The 16,541-nt window shown below is 38.7% G+C and overlaps 1 protein-coding gene across 4 annotated transcripts in view; it reads left to right on the forward strand.

The window, feature by feature from the left end:
- The window catches only part of LOC134212127 (glucose 1,6-bisphosphate synthase), a 340,080-nt gene that overhangs the window by 313,411 nt on the left and 10,128 nt on the right, over window positions 1–16,541 (forward strand). The window contains exon 1 of one of the 4 annotated variants that reach the window (XM_062689704.1): window positions 6,714–6,868. The exons of the other annotated variants lie outside the window; for them this stretch is intronic. The gene's annotated coding sequence lies outside the window, so the exon portion shown is untranslated. Of the gene's footprint in view, window positions 1–6,713; window positions 6,869–16,541 lie in introns of those variants that run through there. 4 annotated transcript variants of the gene reach the window in all.

Below are 16,541 nucleotides of genomic sequence, written 5' to 3' on the forward strand. Positions count from 1 at the left end.
TTGGTTTCCACAGGGGCGTGGGAACGAACGACTGTCTTTCGTTGCTTTCTTCAGAAATTTAGCACACTTTCGCTAAAAAAAATCAAATGGACATTAAGGGGGCTTTGTTTGCGTTCATTCAGTTTGCGTTGATGTCTTATAGGACAAACTCCACTCGTGTGAATTTTCAACAATTTTGAACAATTATTCGTACAATTTGTTGTCAAAGAAGTGTATGAGTTTTTCTCACGGTGACTCGGCAACTTCACGGATTAGCTACATGGTTCTCCCCCAGAGCTCATGTTTCAGCCCCTTTCTTTACAATTTTTACGTCAGAGACATTGATGAATGTGTCATGCCGAATTGTTCGTAAAGACAGCTTGCGGATGACAGTGTTGTATCCGTTTCGGGACCAACTGCAGTTGATCTGCAAGGACCATTGCAAGATATTTACTCTGGACAATTTGTCTAATGCTTAATCCACTTAGTATTTGGCCGCACGAAATTAGACATTTCTTTTCTGAAAAAGTACATGAAAAGATGGTTCAGTTTTTATTATACCGGGAATTTAATAAACTTTGAAGGAAAAAATATCGAAAAATTATTCATTGGCATTTCGGATGAACTTTCGAACTTTTCTTTCAATACCACTCGTTATTTTTTGCACAGTAGAGCAGTCAACTTGATCTGCAGTTTGTTCACACAACTTCCCCATGTAAGATGATTTTCTGATTGTTTTGCAGCAAGTTTCCAGCAGCAAGCAGCAAATTTCCCTCTGATAATTGCCTAATATTTTTCGTTGGTACGAAAATTTAGGCATTATGGTGGGTTGATAGTTTTTTCAATAACGTCATTATTATTCGGTTCATACCATTCCATTACATCCTGTCTGTAACGGCAGCTTGTTAAGGCAGGCCAAAGCAACACCGAACAGTCGTGTGATTGAATGGATGGCGAAAATCGCTTCTGAAGACACTCCTCCTTGTATATATGCCCATTTATGGTCACTCCAGTGATGAAAACTTTAGTTTTCTCTCCACAACTGCAGGTGCATTGACATATCATCAATTTGTGGGCAAGCTTGCCTGCATAGACATATTTGAATTTTCCTGGAGCATTACCCTTTCGTTTGGCAAGGTAAAACTTGTGTCCCGGGAATGGAAAGTCCATTTTAATATTAATTTCATCGCCCATCAAAATATATCAATTGTATTTCGTCAGAACTTGCTCGACCAGCATTCTTGCGCGATGTTTGACAACCAGGTTCTGTTTCAGGGTCCTCTTGGAATGCTTACTGACATCATACGACTTGAAACCTTCGAACCGACAGATTATTTGAGCTGTGCTGTACGGCGCAATGAACCTTTTCGCTAAATCACGCAAGGAAATCCCAGAATTGTTCCGAACTGCTCTGCAGACTTTCACTTGTAGTTTCTGGTCGTAGCCACGGTTATTTTGTTCTACGCGATCAAGAAATAGTGTTTCCCGATAATGTTTGACAGTTTTTACAGTCAATTTCGGTAATTTTAGATATTTTAAAATCATTCCTCCTGACCATGTTGGATTTCCAACGTGAGTGTGCCAAATTTGTTCCCATCTCTCGCGTTTCACTTTCGATAACTTTTGAACGTGAGCATCAAAAGTGATGAAACTTTCACCATAAATTAAACAAACCTTCCGCAACGATGTGATGTATTTTACTTCTCGGTACGGCCACCAGAGGCGCCGCAGTAATGGGAAAGAAACGGCCAAATCAACGGCCAACGAAAGGAACGGCCAAAGTGTATCAAGCTTCACTTGGGCTACGAAGCAGGGTGTCGAATTATCTCCGGAAAAAACTGAGATGGTTGTCTTGTCAAGAAAACATAAGCCGGAAAAGTTCTCGCTCCAACTGATGGGTACACTACTAAAAATCCACACATATTTATTGGCAAAAATCCATAGATTTAACCTATGATGTATATCAACGCACACATAACCATTCTCCACGCGAACTACTAATAAAATATATATCCAAATAAACTTTATGTGTGGTCTCGAATTAGCAATTATTCAATTTATTTGTGGTTCTACATCGATTATATTAGGGTGAAGCTATTGCAAAAATCTAGAACGGCGACACATATATCTTATATAGATATTTTTGGCAGTGTAAGACAATAACTCATAGCATGTTTTCCAAATACATCGGGGTCTGGTTCGACTCGAAATGTACCTTCTGGAAGCACATTGTGTATCTGACACAAAAATGCCAATAACCGGAACATTGCGCATCTCGAAGATCTTATGACGTTGAATTGAACAACCATTTTGTCGGTCCTCGAATACAGTAGTTTCTGCTTGCAGTCCGCGGCTAAAACACATATGCTGAAGCTTCAACGGATTCAGTACCGTTGTCTCCGTATCGCGCTAGGATGTATAAATTCGACTCATACGATGAGCTTAAAGGACTTGCGGGAGCACTTCCGCTGACAGATTGATGCGGAAATATCGCTCCAATTCCTCATCCGCTGTGAGGTTCTCAATCCTTTGGTCAATGACAACTTCGAGAAGATGCTCGAACAAAACCTTAAATCTAGGCTCATGAGTATTTTCAACTGGTCTTTACCGACGTCATGGAGGTAAGCCCATCTTCGGTTGACACCAATCGTGATAAACTTCTTAGACTCTTACAATCACTACACTTTAAATGCACATATTTTCAGAGTGGGGCTCACGGAAGGAAATCTCTGTGACTGCGAAGAGCATCGTGGTCCCAGATCTGTGCTTATTGTACATCTCCGGGTCCGAGGAAAACATCCAAAGCCTATTAGGGAAGTGTTGTCAGCCCTTGATCTTGAGTGCATGTCCCTGGTCCATCAATTTTTGATTATATTTGATTACTTTTGTAATAGATCCACAAAATGTTTGAAATATATGGATCATATGGTTAAATTTATGGATCATACCACCAAAAATAAGGATCATTACACAAATGATCAAAACTATGGATCATATGACCAAAATTATGAATCATCATTGTCGTAGGCAAACGATTTGTCTACCTTCTCCGTGGAAAATAGGCTTTGGTCGCCGATAAACAATCAGCGTCCTTCCGCCTCAAGAAACGAATACTCAATGATCTTCAATTATATTCTATGTCACCCTTCGAACAATCTGTTAGCCTACTGAGATTGAATTTCAAATTTCTTCTCGTTAGCTTCTTAGTATGCTAGCATTTCAAATACCTACTACGATTGAATTTCAAATTTGGATTATCTATTAATGTAACCAAAAAATGCGAATGCTTTATTCAGGCTCGCTTTATTCCCCACAATCATCACGTTAAAAATTGCGCAAATCTGAAGTTTTATGGATCAAAATAAAGTTTTTGACGTAGAACTACGTCTGTCTTTTCTATATTGGGGTACACTTTACGATTGCAAAAAATCGAAAAACGTCACGAAAATATGATAGACTTTGATCGTTAATATCTCAGCCGTTTCTCGATGGATTTTCAATTTTCTTGGACCATTCGATTAAGGAAGAGTCAACGCTTCATACCCAATGTGCATTTTTTACGCGGTTTGTTTTACACGAATCGCTTTTCATCCGATTTTTTTCACTCAAATTTCGGGACTTCCGTGGATCATTCAGACATATTTTGGGATTTACGCGTTTTTTACGTTGTTTTCATTTACGCGGCCCATATCCTCCGCGTGACAACCGACTCCAGTGTGTCGGTGACAGTGACAATATTTATGTATGATTATTTACTTGCTATAACAGTTTAGCAATCGATTACGGTGAATCAGTCAACCTCATAAGTGCATCGCAAGCTTCTTCTTCCTAAGCACTACATTCCAACTGGAACTTGGCCTGCTTTTCTTAGTAATCTATTAGCATTTCTTTAATTATTAATTAGTATGTAACTTGCGTGGCAAATACACTATGCCCAGGGTGTCGAGAATGTTTCCCACCCAAAAACATCCTAGATAGGATTAAGAATCGATCTCGCCATCTCCAGATTCTGTGGCTTTGTTCGCAAGGCTAACTGGAAACGTCAAGCCAGCATAGACGTCAAATCATTGCAACTTACACGGCTTTTAGTAGGTGCAGTTCATTTCTGATAACTTGCACGCGCGTTTTCTTTCGAAAGGTTGGGCATTTTCTCGCTTACGTCTATTAATGCCAGTAGATGGGTTCGGAATCTTCTTCGCTACTGCAGTGGATGCATTCTAGGAAACTTTCTTCGGCTCGTTTATGCTGATTCCTAGGTGTCTGCCGTAGAAAAGCAAAGTCCGATGCAACTCACGTGAAGGAATAATAATTAATATCAATAAGGCTCCCCCAGACTTAAGCGATTTCATCGCCGCGACGCGATTCTATCGTTTGGTCGCTACAAGCAATGTTCTCTCTACATCTTTGCAAAATGTTTCAAAAAATCTAGCATAAATCAAAGAAAAATCACATGATAATTAATATGCGTTAAACATTTAGGAAGAGTGCAAAATTGAGAAAAAGGTAAATCGTGTAAAACAGAACCCAATGTACATCACCAGGGTACGTAATGCACTCAATCTCAGGAGTACAGGATAAACAACGAAAACAGATTTACCCCGGGCTTGAAAAACTCTTGCTCATCGAACAGAAAAGTTGAAAACCTGTACATTATGTACAGCTACGTAGTTCAACGTCACCTTTGCGTACAACCCGATTGGACTTTAAGTTTTATGGATCATTTTCCCAAGATATATGGATCATTTTATTGTTTTTCTTGATCATGGTAAAGGAACATAGTTTCCCATTAATTGCTTAATTATTCTTTATGGAGGCTCCCGCACTATTCTATGGATTTATGTGAGCTTTTTACGAAAAAAATTAGGTGTTTTTTACGGATCATTTTTCAGTATGTTTTGACAAAACAAAATTTTTTTGTTGAAAAATTTGAAATTGTTTAATGTTAATGTTGATTTATTTACAGAAATTTTGTATTTTTTTTCCGTGGAACATTTTGATTTCTTGATGGAAAATTCTTCTTTTATAATTGCAATTTTCGCTTTTATAAGTGCTAATTTACTTTTGTTTTGGGGAAAATTCTTAATTGTTTATGGAAATTTTGCATTATTTGTGGAAATTTAATATTTATTTATTGCTCACACCCTGATTGCTTTATTGGTAATTTCCTAATTTTAATGGAAAATTTCTATTTTTTTAGGGAAAGTTTTTATTTTAGTCCCTTTTGAATGCAACTTGTTGCGAAAGAATCAGTTAAGGATTACTATTGTCGGCGTAGCACCAAATTAGAATTCGGAAGTCGGGACTTCCGAACCGAACTTTCTTCAGAAGTTTTATCTGTCGAGCTAATTGATGCGTTGTTTAGCGCATCTTCGGGCGAATCCAGCGCACTACTTCCGAAGTTGGGTATGTTGCCTGTATCTGGAAAAAATCTAACTTCGTTATAAAAAGCGTACTAACTTCATTCCGGATAGACAATATACATACATATTTGTAGTTCCCGATCCGGCCATGAATATATTTGAGTGGAAAATTTTCTCGACCTCCTCGGAGCATAAAGTATTCGGTATAGTCAACTAACAGACTGTTTGCAACTAAAATATATTGCCTGGCGCATAGAAACCTCGTAGTCATTATGTATCTCCAGAAGTGCCTTAACCTAACCTCCTTACGAAAGAAAAAAAAAAAGATAAAAAATATGTATTTGTACTAGTCTACGTCGGTTGACGAAATAAATAAATAAATAAACTTCTAGGAGACGATTGTTTTGCTTGATAAGCAAAGAGGGTGGGAATTTCTCACATTTGTTTGTAATTTGTCTGAAAGTCAAAATAAATTACACAATTGTTTTAACTCTAAAATAATGTCGTCACTCACAGTGGAAACATGGTGATTTTAAAACATGCCGAAGCAATGTCTACTAGGGGACACTTCGATATACCAGTACAACTACTTGAGTAGTCCTTTTGGATGCAACAAGACATTGTATTCACAATAAAAGGTCAACAACTAACTGTGGCGAGCAATTTCCTTAACTTGGATCGAAACAGACAGTTACTAACCGTCACATCGATTAGTCATGCGCCTGTTTGTATATAACATTCCCAATTCATTTCCCTGCACTATCATACACATCTGTTGCTGTATGGCAACATAATCTCATAATGGGATAGGCAGGGTTGTAAATTTTCGGCAGCACTGGATGAAGGTGATGTTTTTTTATATCATGTTTTTATTTTTTTCCTGCTTTGAAATCAACCTCACATTCCCGGAGAGGCAGAAAAGTAAACAACAGAACTCACATCACCCACTGCGCCGCGAAGATGAAATTTACCACAGCAAAATGTACACATTCACCCACCAAATTGAAAAAAATCACCACGCGTTTAAATGGGCCACTCACAGTCATACGGTACGGCGCGAACTGAGCAGCCTGTCAGAGCGACTTGTGAGTGGCTGAATGCGAAATTGAACTGTCGGTGTTGGAAGTGATTTTTCGGCTGCACCCAGTCGCACTCACCACGGCGGCGATGAAAGCGACTGCAGATTATACTGAGATCCATGTTTTTCACTGCATTGACTGTGAAATATTTCTACCCTGGGGATAGGACGTTCCATTATACCCAAATTCATAAATTGATGCCAAAACGTGTGGCTCGATTTGCTCAGGCGTCTGCTGGCAACTAGGAAGCCGCCGCATATCAGTTGCTGTCTGTTGTCGCTATTCACAATCATTCGTAAACAATTTCGCTACGCCACATATAGTCGGCGCACGCTCTGTTCACCGCACAGTCTATTCACGAGCGGATGTGTTGTGATCGATAAAACTGGCGAAAACAATCTTCAATCGGTCTCCATAGTGCAACTATAATTTGGTTTTGTCAGATTTTGTGTAAGTAATACGAAAATCTAGTTTTCGCTTCATTTGTAGTGTTTTGTGATCAAAATCATGAATTGCCATGAATGTGAATAAATTTGTCGCGATTGAAACAAAATAGGAAGACTGTTTCACAGACAGAGTGTTTGTTAAAGTGACCTTGTGACATTGATATGCTATGTTTTCTTATATTGCTTTGTAGTGTTTACAGTTTTATTATATTTATTTTTTAAACGATAGAAGAAAATACCTAAATAATTTGAATATTTATTGCATCATTCTGTTCAACAACCATATGGCACGATGTAGCAATTATCAACATCCTCGATAAATGGAACAATTAAACAATTCATACTCAAGTGTTCCAAAAGCTCCAGCTGACCCTTTGGAGTCCAATAAGTTAAAGGCCCAGGATCAAATATCTTTCGAGTTAGTTCAAAATGCATATTGAGATTATGTTTGTCTGTGTATGTTAATGCATGTGAAGGGCAATAGTATCGCTTTGTGAACTAACTGGGTATTTTTTAAATATTTGTTTAACCTGAAGTGAGTCTACTTTTGAGTGTGTCCTTCACATCAAGTTGTCGTTTGGTATTTACAATTCAATTTTGTGAATATTTCGAATTCCATAGATATTGTTGCATGTATTGATACAAAAGGATTTGTTTTGTGTGTTTTTTGAAACATCAAAAAATCGATAAATACGAGGATTTATACATTTTTTTCAAAAATCATCATATTTCAAAATTAGCATAACTTTTGATGTATTGTGAATTTTGACCTGGGTCATGTGAAACTTCTTAGTATTTTCGTGCTTTACCGTCCATATGGTTAAAACGAAAATTTTTGAGTTGTGTCAGTATTGCACGAAACCATTGATATGTCAATCGCCGTTGGATCGTATCTTTGCACCAATAGGCTTATTTGTAATTATTTAGCTTAGCTTACACTGACTGTTCATTTCAATGGTGTGAATTGCACTACGATTCAAGTGAAAAGAAATTAGGATTTACCGAGGGACTTAGTATTTAGGGAACGTCCATAAATTACGTAACGCTTAGAGGGTGGAGGGGGGTCCAGTGAAGTGTTTCAACCCATACAAAATTTTCAGACGCTACATACACAAAGTGTGACATAGGGGGGATGAGGGTGTAAAATTTTTGCTTTACGTAATTAATGGATCTTCCCTTATTAATTTTTTTTTGAAATTTACAAAGAAAGCATTTTGGAATATCAAAGAAAAAGTCTTTTGAATTCCAAAAACCATTCTTTAAAACTTGTAAGGGGAATTCTCCAAAATTTCCGCAAGAAACCCTCCATGGCAATCTTTTCTTAATATCGGTAATTCTTCGGAAACTTCACGAGGAATTCTTTGGACATATACGCGAAATTCTTCAAAATGTCCATGTGAAATTCTTAGAAAATGTCACGGCAATTTCTTCGGGAGTTCTAATGCAAATTCTTTGGAATTATCGATGGAAAATCTTCGGTTGTTTGCCAGTGTTATTAATGTTCAAATTTAGTACGTTCCTTTGTCTGACCGGTGACTAGCCGACCAGGCGCAGCACGCGGGGAAATTCTCATAAAAAAATAAAATATTTGAAACTTCAATTCTTTTTTACTATCAGATACAGGAAATAATTTTCAACTATCAACGTATCACTAAAATAATTGAGTTGTAATGGGCCAAACACAATTGATACGTTTGCGTGCGTTTTGACAGTTTTCCCATGGGAAAACTGTCAAAACGCACGCAAACGTGTAACGAGCGGTTTGGTTTCTCAACGCCTGCAACTTAAGCGCCACTTCCGAAGGAAAGGTTGCAAACGCAAGTTCCGACTCCGGCCAGAGACTCTTGCCTAAGGGCGGATATAAGGCTTGGCTCAAACACTCTGAAACACTCAACTTCCTCAATCTATGACAAATCCAGAAAGAATTCGAAACCAAAACCACTAATTTAAGCTACAAAACTTTTCCTAAAAATTAAAAAAAAATAAACGAAGCAAAAAAACAAACCAGGCCACTTGAATGAGGATCATCTCCTTCATCAAATCTAAAACACTAGCTTTGGATGTCGTTTGAGCATGGTATACGTATATTCACAATGTGTATCATACCCTACCTATCCAGTCCCGGGACGATTGTTTAGATTGTGGTTTACAATATCGGCTTACTCTATTCTGACCTGTATGCACGTAGGACATGGGAGTGACGGCGATGTCCGACGATGTTTGGCTAGGTGTATGCAGCACGTTTATGATATGAGCGACGGTAGCAATCAACTTGCCCGATCGCGACGACGCCTTGCCGCCGGTGGAGTGGTTCGTGTTAGGAGTCTCAGGTTCGATCGGGGCCTTGTCGCCGGACGATGTAGTCAGGGCATTTTCCGATTTCGTGAGAATGTGCGCAGTTTGGATGACGCACCGTAACGAGGATAACGGTGGAATTAACGTTCGTCTGAATCTTACCACGTGCTACACGGTGGCGCGCAATTCTCCTGCTTCTAGTAATAGTAGTAAAATTCTTCTTTATTTAATCATTTTCTGTTCTACAATTATTATTTTTCTACATGTACAGTGCTCGGCCGGCTTGGCCCTCCAACTTCAATTTTAAATTTTTATGTTTACATTGTTATTTAAGTGTTAATATGATATATCATGACGGCCTTTAGGAGGCGCTGGTGTGTTTTTTAAAATTTGATAACCTAACTACTATGTACACTAATATTTACAATAAATATTTGATAACCTAGATTGGAACTAGCGCCCTAATTGGAGCCTGATCCGAATGCAAGCAATGGACCCTAAACTTTTCTTTACACTCACCAAAGCGTTCATGTAAGGTTTTTATTCCGGCCAGACGGTGGACCTCGGATGTTCTTGTCCTGGGAGGGGTGTTGAGGATCATCCTCAGGAATTTGTTTTGGACCCGTTGAAGTTTGAGGTGGTGGGTTTTAGCGTAGCTCTCCCAGACCGGCATGCCATATTCGATCACAGGGAGGATGATTTGCTTGTAGACAGCAAGCTTATTTTTCAGGGACAATGATGACCGGCGGTTGATCAAAGGGTACAGAAGTTTCAACAAAACGTTACACTTTGTCACCGTTTTGTCAACCTGTTGCCTGAAAATAAGCTTGCTATCGAGGGTCGAGCCAAGGTAGTCGGCCTCATTGGCCCATTCCACAGTCGTGCCATTGAAGATGATTTTACAGTCCCCAGGCGGAACAAGTTTAGGGGATTTGGAGTGGGGGAAAATGATGACCTGGGTCTTCGCTGCGTTGATACAGATCTTCCAGCTGGTGAGGTACTCTGTCAGGGCATCCAGGCCTCGTTGGAGTTTTGCCACTAGCGCTCTGATCACTCTACCGTTCTCCTGCTTCTCGCGCGGTCGAAAGATGGGAGGCACGACAGCCACTGGCTCGTCGCCGGAGAGGCACTCTCTTGGGGTCGGTTTCGGGGGTGGTTTCGTACGGTGCAGACAACGCAGCGGGTTTTCCCACCTAATCGTGCTCCTGAAAGTGGTTTTACCGTAGGTTGGTACGTAGGTACGGTACGTCAACGCGGGTTTGATTCCTGGTTTACACAAGGTTGAGGCTTAGTTTAATCGAATGGCCTTGGAATTCACTGGCACAGGCGGGTCTTCGGGCTTAGGCCATAAATCACCGCTTCAGCCTGGAAATCCCACGGAGCCGCGCACTGGCATACTAAAACTCTATTGGAGTAATCTGCAGCTCTTAAGCTAATCCTACTCTTGCTTTTAGTTGGCACTTAATTTTCCTTAATCACTGCCTCTAGTCTTCTAATTTTTACGGAAGGTATAGTCTTCGATCTAATAAATTCAACGGTCAAGACTCAAGTGGAGAGCGATCCAAACGATGATCGCATTGAACGCGTGATTACTAGGTAGAAATGTGTTATAGCCTAGCCGAGCGGGATGGAGTCATCTTCCACATTCCTACGTCGAAATCGATTGAAGGGATGCTGGGAGGTTATCTCTCTAAGAGATCTCGTAGAAGAGAAAGAACAGAGGTTTTTTCTGAGCGGAGCCGAATTTAATTTACCGTCTCGTGAGTGTTGCAGTTTTCACCTTCGCGGATAGACAGCGCTGTCCGCATGCTGGCAGATCGAAATGGAGTAGGGTATGGATTACGGGAAGGGACAATCGTTACAAACGTACCCATTGTGTTTGGCCCATAAGTGTAGCATACCCGATCAAGAATGCATAACAAAATTATAACAAGGGGAGTTATTTATTTCAGAAAAATATTGTAACAAAATGTGTTATAAATTTTGCTGGTTAGTTGTTAAAATAACAAAAATTATATCAAAAATACCTCTAGCCGTAACATAATTAAAACAGAGGTTGATACCTTCATATCAACATTATAACAAACGTTGATATAATTTTTCTGAACAAAAATCTACTTTCAAGGTAATTGCCTACATCACGGATAGAAATCTGGTACGCTACCACGCCGGATTTCCATCCATAATGTAGGCAATTACCTTTGTTCCAGCTATGTATTAATATCGAGCGGGTTCAAGTTATACTGAAGGTGATTACCTCCGATTTTTTTCCAATGTCTACAAAAAATGTAGGCAATTATTTTGTTAAAAATATTCATAACTAATGTTGTTATAATTTTGATATGAAATAAAACTGGCCGAAGACACATTTTTATCAAATTATCTAAATATAACACACCTTGTTTTAAATAACAACAATTGATAGAATTGAGTTATAATTTTGTTATGCATTCCTGATCGGGTAGAAGTTGATTCGTCGACGAATCAAGTAAGGGAACTGTCCGGCACTTCATCTCATAGCTCCCATTTTCATCCCATCAAAAACAAAGCAATGAAAAGGAATTTGATTTGTTTCTTATTTTGTTATTGGCATTACATCCCTCTACTGGGAATTGCCGCCTCGCAGCTTAGTGTTTATTAAAAAAAAACTCCAAAAAAAAAATTTCCAATCCGTAAATTTCCTATACCGGACCGGGAATCGAACACAGCCACCTCAGCATGGTCTTGCTTTGTAGCCGCGGATCTTACCGTACGGCTAAGGAAGGCCACGATTTGTTTCTTTTCTTGTAATTTTATCAGCAGTAAGCACGCATGTTAGCAAAAAATTGACGTGATTGGCGCTGTATTTCTTTGTATTGCGATAAATATGTGTTCAGTCATCAGTGAGATGGAAAACGGAACAGTTTCCCAATGTACGAGACACTGATGATGACCTTACTCTGTTAGGCTAGACATACTTATCTGTTAAGTTACACTCTTCTTCTTCTTCTTCTTCGTATTGACATTACATCCCCACACTGGGACAGAGCCGCCTCGCAGCTTAGTGTTCATTAAGCACTTCCACAGTTATTAACTGCGAGGTTTCTAAGCCAAGTTACCATTTTTGCATTTGTATATCATGAGGCTAACACGATGCTACTTTTATGCCCAGGGAAGTCGAGACAATTTCCAATCCGAAAATTGCCTAGACCGGCACCGGGAATTGAACCCAGCCACCCTCAGCATGGTCTTGCTTTGTAGCCGCGCGTCTTACCGCACGGCTAAGGAGGGCTCCAAGTTACACTCTAGTGGTTGAATTAAATGGGATAGTGCTAGTACATATTAAGACCAATTTTAGGCAACAATGACGTAAAAACTCAGTCAGTTCAGTATCAACTCTTTTTACTCAATGTTCCCTCTGACCTTAACGATGCTTACATCATGGCAAAATCAATTTAAACAACAAATGCACTCATTCATTTGGAAAATTTATGAGTTGGCTGGTAGTTTCAACGTTCAGAAAGCAATTCGATACAGTGTATGACATATTCATGCTATAATGGATAAGTACTTTGCATCCATTGAAACATTTACCTTCCATTCGATTGGTCTTCGATGCATGGGTACTGGTTTCTGCATATCAATGCGTTTTCTCTTTGTCCTAATGGACTGAGGTTGAGAACAGCAGTAACCTATTCGAAGTAATTAATTTGTAATGCATTGTTTGTCGCTATAGTAAACGAAAATGATCCGGAAAGGCTGTCATTGGAAAAACAAATTCATCATACAGTACATTAAAATTTACGTATTCGATTGTTCCTTTGCCTTAATAAAAGTTTTTGTTCGTCTGATCGGGAATATTGTATTAATGTTTTGGGTTTGGGATTTCCAATCGTCAGGCGAAACTTCAAAATATGGTCTTTCAAAAAGTATGCCTCGAAGGTGGCTGTGTAACCATTCTGTTATCGGTGTCGTGTAGTACAATCTTTTGGAAGGAGAATTCTATTCTTTCTTCATACTGAATGTGTTTTGGTAAAATACAACCCTGTTGTTTACAGAGAGCTGTCTATATTGTTAAAGTTGCATACACATTTCCACCAGCCGAGATCCCTTTAGACTTTATTTGAGTGATTTACAGCCGAGATCTGTCCTGGCTACGCCATGCGTCAGTGCGAGTTTTGAAGAAGGTTTTTCGGATACCTACATATTTTAGAAAGTGGCAGAAAAATCAGCGGCCTCTCTTTAGTGTCATGTTCGGTTTTGGAAATGTATATGGTAGGCATCTATCCAGGAAACGTTCCGAATCTTCAGCAGCACCTTCGCTGGCTACTCAGGATCATCCAAATGGATGAGAACAATCATTTGTTACTCAGAGCACGGGGCCCTCCTTAGCCGTGCGGCTACAAAGCAAGACCATGCTGAGGGTAGCTCGGTTTGATTCCCGGTGTCGGTCTAGGCGGTTTGGAAATTGTCTCGTCCTCCCTGGACATAAAAGTATCATCGTGTTAGCCTCATGATATAGGGGAGGAGGTTCGGTTGTGGGCACCGTTCGGTTATGGGCACCCCTACGTATCTTTTGACAGATAACAGATGCTGTTATTCTGACAACCGTTATTAGTTTGTAACATAATGTTGTAACTATTGTAACATAATGTTTTGTGCTCAATATCAAATCGGAAAGGGATCTCTACTTTGAACTAGGCACAAATCATTTTTTTTTTACATAAAAAAAACAGTTTTTTTTTGCCTTTTTCAAAGTGTCATAAATTGAAGTGATTTAATTCAAAAAGTGAGTTCCAATGCATATTTATACATTAAATTTAATCTTTTTTGAGGCTCAATGACGATTGCCATTAAAATTTAAGCGCGAAATTTTTTTTCTTCGTTTTCCAAAAGGCGAAATTCGGTTCTGGGCACCTTATTTTATTGACAAATCATTTAATATCGTTTTAGTTGCCCCCTAACTTATTTCAAATGACGTTTTTATGCATTTTTTTATAATTATTTAGACATAATTGATTGAAATAATGAATTTATTTCATATTTTTGTTCTTTGAGTAGGGGAAAAGACGGCTTTGGCAAGTTTTGTTCAGGGGGGTTTTTGTCGACTGAATTTTATGAAATTTGGCCACAATATTCTTTGATATGCAAAGAATTTTTAGGCCAAATTTGTCATAAAAACCCCCTCTGACAATAATAGAACAAAACCTGCCATGTCTAATTATTATATCCACACTTTTTGGAACAAATCATTTACTGATTTGCTTAAAACAAGTTGCATTCGACGGGGAATCTTGTCCCATTGTTTCCTATTGAAAATTGGTTAGATCGGACTATGGGATCAAAATTTATAGCCAAAATATTAATTTTTGTAATGAACAAGAAAGGCTTTACCACCGCTAGGGTGAATAAACAGGATTTGTTTTACTGTTATGTATATCAATACAACATAAATCAATGAAAAATTGATACCCATTTAGGGGGAAAGACGGCTTTGGCAGGTTTTGTTCTATTTTTGGCAGGGGGGTTTTTGTCGACCAAATTTTATGAAATTTGGCCACAATGTTCTTTGATATGCGAAGAAGGCCATATTTGAGAATTGTCAGACATAAAAAAACCCCCTGCCAATAATAGAACAAAACCTGCCAAACCCGTCGTTCCCCCTACCTAAAGTGGCAACTTGGCTTAGAAACTGCTAAGTGTTTAATGAACACTAAGCTGCGAGGCGGCAATGTCCCAGTGGGGGATGTAATGCCAATGAAGAAGAAGAAGACGATAATAAACAGATTTTTAAAAACTTTTAGAATGAGATTCATGAACTGATCACTTTTGCGAATGTTACGGACCATCGGCGGCGGCGTTGCATTGGCTTCAATACTTTTCTATCAGAATATTAATGCTTTTAGAGAATTATTACCTTAATGAATGAATCTTCAGAATATTTAGAAAAATTTTGCACACACTTTAACTTCAACAAGTTTAGTTATTTACAGTAAGTACCCTCCCCCACTATTATGGATCAATTAGTGTTGAAACCAATCTTCAAAATTCACCAAAAAAAAGTGTAGGAGGTTGGAACTTTGAGTGTAAAAACGGATCTGACATCGCTTATCTATCAAGTTTTAATTGGCACAGTGTTTTATGCAAAAAATTTCATTAAAATATTGCCATAAGCTAAATATTTGAACATTGGTCACAAACTATATTATGGATCACTTTTGGAAACGGTCACAATTATGGATCAATTTGGTACATATTATGGATCAGTTTACTGATATTCTCATTTTCCTCTCCATATGGCCGATGTTTGCATGACGTAATTATTTATGGACAATCCCGAAATTAGAGTGAGAAATGTCTTCGTTCATTAAAACAGCTTGTTTTATAAGCAAAAAAATACACAAAGTGAAAGATGGATGATGGTGGATAAATTAGTTCACGTTTGAAGGGGTGTGGAAGGATGGAGTACCGTTTTGCTTTGAATTGCCGGAAGCTTCGAAATCCGGACACTTTTGTTGTTGTGGTGGATAATTAACTACTCCTTTTTCACCGGAACAGGCTCTCCTGGCAGGATCGCCATGTTTTGACCTTCTTTGGGGGTGATATCTTAAACAGAGTGTAGTGTACTCATGCACGGTTCAGAGGAGAGTGTCCCCATATATTTTTATTTAACTTCTCGTCGTACAACTAACGCGCTGCCTACGTGACGCTTTGTGCTAGGATCAGCATAAAGGGCAATCGCCGTCCGTTCGTGGAACTTTGGACGGTTGCGCATTTATGCTGATCGTGTATATCAAAGTGGCAGTAAGGCTGGTATCCACCACATTGTTATTCGACTTTATTTACTACTAGTCAACCCGGCAGACGTTGGCCTGCATAGTAGGCTAAAATGCGCGTTCTGAGTTGCCCATGCAAAGTTTCCATACGATTCTTAATTTTAGTTTTTTTTACGATTTACTCAACCTTACTCGTGACTTTTGCATGAGGAAATATCATATAAACCCGTCGGAAACGATAACGAACATATTTGCCAAAGGAATGAATAAAATCCATCCAGCCGTTTTCGAGTTTTGCGGATACGAACACAGACCATTTCATTTTTATTATATAGAGAAGAAGATATCGACAAGTTTTTCTTGAGTTATCAATGCAGGGAACGATTCTTAGACTTGAAATCATTTTAACAAATGTAAGTAATCCGTGATCGGTGGTAAAAACTTGAAAATTAGAGGTAAAAATTGAAGGCATGTCATAATCAACGGAACATTTCGTTCTTCTTAGGATGCAGCTTAAGATTTAACATTAAAAAAAACTAAGCTCATAATTTCTATAGTCTATCATTTGTATTTGGGGTATTAGTGATTCATTAACATAAAGCCTGTCCACGTTAAATTTCGGACACC

Source organism: Armigeres subalbatus, chromosome 2 (assembly GCF_024139115.2).
Source record: "Armigeres subalbatus isolate Guangzhou_Male chromosome 2, GZ_Asu_2, whole genome shotgun sequence".
Classification (NCBI taxonomy): Eukaryota; Metazoa; Arthropoda; class Insecta; order Diptera; family Culicidae; genus Armigeres; species Armigeres subalbatus.